Genomic DNA, 5063 nt, shown 5'->3' with positions numbered 1-5063 from the left:
GCCTGGGAATTTCTTTGTCTGGAACGACCTTTTGCAAGTGGATCAGACTGAGGGTCTCTGCCAATGGCACAGTTCTAGGAGGATTTGGTTAATTAAGCATCACTTATGAATTATTGTAGGAGTTCAATACATTTTAGGTCTCCTTTCCCTCCTTTGGTCCAGTATATCTCTTGAACATTTCAGAATCCCAGGAAGATTCCTTGAAATTTTGTTGAAATCACAGGGCATTCCTCAAAACAGTATACCAATGATTGATGGAAATTCCATAAATTGTCAACTTCTAGTTTCCCAGCTGTGCCCTTCAGGTGCTTGATTATTACAGTCTCATAGATAGAATTGGGTCCCAAGGAGTGGGAACTTCTGTCACAAATTCAGCTCCAGGGAATAATATTTCTGGTTTTAGGTCAGTCCTGTGACAAAAACTGTAACCCCCCCCCCCCGGCAGAATGTGGTGGCAAACACTGGCACCCTGGGGGCCATTCCAACTGCCTGCATTCACATCTGTAGTCTCCAAGCACAAAAAATAATCCTGAATTAGATATGTTCTTATAATCCAGGGAAGGCCTTTAAAAAATGTTGGAATACATAGTGTCCCAAATTGGTTCCGTAATTAAGGTATGCAGAGCTCGGCTTCAAAGATCCCTTACGTCTGTTTTAAGGAATGCTGTTAGTAAGAAGATAATTGTATATCGTAGCTGTAGAGCCATTAGAGGAGTTTAATCTGTACAGAAAGCTTTGGATATTAGGTGCTTCTGGGACATCGTTTCTACAGTAATGTCTCATCTGCAGATATTACCTCAAATGTGCACTTTTTCTCCATTATATTTTATTTTCTAAAGCCAGAGAGTTTGCATTTGGGTACAGTTTTGTAACAGGATGAATAGGTACCCAAAAGATACTTTGATTGCTATGAAAGGTAAAAACGTAATGAGAAAACTAATAAAGATTGTGAGGATACAATTCTCATGACCTGCTAAACTTGTGTGGGGTGGGAGAATGGAAGAGCAGTGCCAGGATGGCCCTGGAGTGATAAAGTTATATTTTGTTTAGAGTCAATCACGTGCCAGACACTGTTTTAGGCACTTTATTTTATCTTCAAGAAGTCAGGATAGTAGGAGATAACGAAATTCAAAATGAGTCTGGGAGTTTTGTTTTCCCTCAGGGTTTTGGTGGAGAACAGATTAAACACGGGTTATGGCTAAGAGAAAAATATTGAGGACAAGTATTCCTTTTGGACAGTCAGCTTCCAGCCTGTGTCGACCAAAAATCTTTCTCCCTGATTTGTAATAAATGTGTAATAATTCTCAAACAACTGAAGAGTAAAATCAAATCACTTCAAGCAGTTACAGGATTAATAAGAAAAAGAATTCGAATTCCTCACTCAGCCGCTTTAAGTAGTGTAGGGATTTTTATTATTATTAATTTTTTTTAGCGTCTATTCATGTTCAAGTCCTCAAATACCACCCCCCACCCACCGCAGACACCCTACACACACACCCTTTTAACTTTTATAGTCTAATCTTTTGCATAACAGACCACATACAAAGACTTGGTTAAGAAACCTCCTCCCGCCTGTTGTAATATTTATAAAGCCCTTTCTTTTTAACACACTGTGAGAAGGGCTTAGTAAAACAAAGGGCATCATAATTTATTGTTTTAAGATTATTGATTCAATAAATTAACAATAATTTCCATGAAGAGTAGGAACCCTGGTGCCATAAAAGTTTATTTATTCCTACTTTAACTAGCATTGATTAGAGTATTCAAATTGTCCCACTGCTCTATAATCACTCTTTATAGGTGAAATGCCCTCCGCTGTGCAGGAGACAGTAAAATAAACATTCAACCAGAAGTGACAATAGCTCCTTTAAAAACCAGAAACACTAGATTTTTTTTCAAGAGGGAAGGAATAGTCCAGATAGTGCTTTTAATATGTGCTGTGTGTATGTTGGGCCTTACTCCCTGAAAAATTGCAAGGACATAGTTTTAAGAGACTAAATGCAATTGTTAGCAAACAGGTAGGATCTAAATGGTGATATTTATATCCCATATCTCAAACAAAGAGATCTTTTTGTTGTGGTTTGCGTTTGCATTTAAGAACTAGGTGGATTTTATTTTTTTTAATGCAACCATTGTTTCAGTGCTTTTGTTCCTCAAGTGGTAACTAAACCATCAAGGCGACTTGGTGAGGGCATTGTAAAACTGTTAATAACTTGAACAAACAAGTACTGTTTTTTATTCCATAGCCACAGGGCAGATTAGTTTAAAGAAACTATCTGAAGAGAAAAGAACAATGGGCAAGCTAGCTCATTAGGGGCGCAGACCTGCACTTGGATTTCTTCGGTCTTTGGGATCAGTCCTCCTTTATGGCATACAGATATGATAGGGTCATGTTTCACTTTCATTTATTCACCCATACTGTTTTCCTCCTCTCTTTGACATCTGGATAACATGTCTTATTTTTGAGCTTTAATGCTATATTTTCCAATGTGATTTCTTTTCTTTTCCACCAACAAGAAATCTCCATGCTGAAATATGATTTAGAGCCAGGTATTTGCAGTAATTAATAAAAATGAAATGAAATACAATAAACCTCTAAGTAACCAAAGGCTTATGATTTACATAGGCTTTAAATGATTGTTGGTGTTAAATTGTTTCTCAGAATGCAACTCAGGAATTCGAAGTTGTCAGATTAACTGCTGTATTTACTGGTCTGTTTGATTAGGTGAGCATAGTTTATATTCCCTCTTGGAGACCTAAATAGCAACCATTTCCTACCAAAACAGCACTGAGAACAAAGGCCCCATTCACGGGGCAGTGGGCACTGCTCTGTAGGCCTTTGTATCTGAAACAACATGGTTACTAAGCACCTCGAAAGGAAAAGGTGCAACTAATTTTTTAAATGTACACGTAATAGGCAGAAAAAGAATCATATAGCATACCAGACAAATATATTCTATCAAAAATGAATGGAGTGCTTTTTGTACTGCTGGCTTTCTTTCCAAGACTGCAATAAAAAACTACTGTGATCATTTCTGAAAGACATCAGACAACAGAAAGGCAATATTGGCAGGGATAATCTGGTCTAATTTCAACTAACCATGAACACTCAGGATTGATTAATATTCTTTTAGTCAAAAACTCTCTTTCTGGAAACCTTTCATAGACCAGGCTCTGTACTAGGCATTTGGGTTTAAAGGCTAATAAGCTCCCTTTCTACCTTGCTCCCTTAGTCCCATAGTTCATGTTCTTGAGCCGGGACAATATCATGACACTAATTATTTCAGCGACAGAGGTGAATACAGAGAAGGCTGCTAGGAGAAGATGACCCCAAAGCTAAATCTTCAAGGCAGGGCTGGGACGGCAATTCCAGGGAGGGGTGACTGCACCAGCAAAGTTTGAGAAATACCAGGATCTGTACAGGAAGCTGTAAGAGGTTCCTGATGCTGAATCATCAAGTGTAGCTTAGGACTGAAAGAAGAAGAGAAAGGGGAAAGCCTGAGCCAAAGAGCACTCCCGTTGTCATGCTAAGTAAGTAGGTTGAACTTGATTCTATAGGAGATTATGAACCTTTGAAGAATTCTAAAGGGTAGGGAGGCAGATAAAGTTGGCCAGTCTGCACAATTCCAACATCGAAATGGTTAATTGGTTAGATGCGCATTTAGGGCCCCCAAACAAATCTCATTGTATTAGTAATATATATTTTCTTGACCTGCCTCTTCTCACTTCATTGTCTATACTGTTTGAATTTACCAGATAGCCACTCAGTGTTTCACTTTTTGGGGAAAGTTAATGCATTATTCATTGAGAGATGTCATTTGTCACTCGTAGAGACACACACCAATCATTTTATAAATATGTGATAACTCCAGGTTCTTAGTGTCTTGAGAGTGTTAGCCTTGGGGAGCTTAAAGGAAACTCAGAAGCAGTGCTCCCCACAACCCCCCACCCCCGCTCATTCCTAGGGTCATGGGGGTAATGCAAAATTCCATAATGAAAGTTTTCAGAAACTAGATAAACAGAAACTGTCCTCCCCCATTTCAGCTGCCATCTTTGGGGTTATTTTTCCTTTAAAATTCATTAAGGTGGAGAGGATATTTGGTTGAAGCAAATGCTATTCTAGTTACAGATATTGAAAAAAAAACATATCTGGTATGTCATTCCAATGTAAAGTATTTAATTTTAGATCCCAAACTAATCACTTCAGATAGTCTAGTGACTTGGCAAGACAGCTGTGTGCATTTGCTTAGTCTTCAAGTTTTTAACCTCTTGAGTTGAATCATTGCTCTACAATAGGGAATACGTATAGGGTTGAAAAGGAAATTGACATATTAATAAAGGATGGGCTCTATTTACCTTTATCTCATAGTTTTTGCCACTTCTACGAGGATAAGAATCATCCTGAACGTTTGTTAGGTTTGCAGATTATCAGACATGCACTCTGTACATTTCAGTTCAGTGGGTCTGGTTTGGAGTCCAGGAATCTGTTTTTGTCAAGCACTTCAGGTGTTTCTGATCTTCAGGAAACTTTGGGAAACATTTCAAAAATGAGTAAATAAATTCAGTAAAACAGCGTTTTTCAACTCACCATATATTATTAAGCTTTTAGAGAGACACTGTAATACAAGATCTTACTGAGCATCAAAATAATGAGGAAATAGTTGGGGTCACACATTATATAATTTTGCAAGCCTCTTTAGTAGACGAAATGATGGCAATATAAAATGCAACCGTGCCACATTTTTTACTGGGTCTCCAAATGATTTTACTAAAGTAAGTACTGCCAATTAGGTTGGGGTAAAAAATTGTGGGTCAGGCTATATTTTTCTTTCATTATAAAGTGAAATAAATTTGTTATTGGTGCTTCTCTTAAGAAAAATAAAACCTCTGTTTCTTCTGAATATACTTTATTACATGCTTATGTCAATGAAGGTTACTTTTGGGGTCTGTGGTACCTGCCATGTAATCATCTTCATCTATATCATCCCTCTCTACAAAGCCATTAAAAACGAAACTCATTTAAGGCAGAAAAACATGTTCTCCAGCAATGGTTTTCAAACTAT

Source organism: Pteropus vampyrus, unplaced genomic scaffold (assembly GCF_000151845.1).
Source record: "Pteropus vampyrus isolate Shadow unplaced genomic scaffold, Pvam_2.0 Scaffold82, whole genome shotgun sequence".
In the NCBI taxonomy this organism is placed as follows: Eukaryota; Metazoa; Chordata; class Mammalia; order Chiroptera; family Pteropodidae; genus Pteropus; species Pteropus vampyrus.
This window is presented reverse-complemented; position numbering follows the sequence as displayed.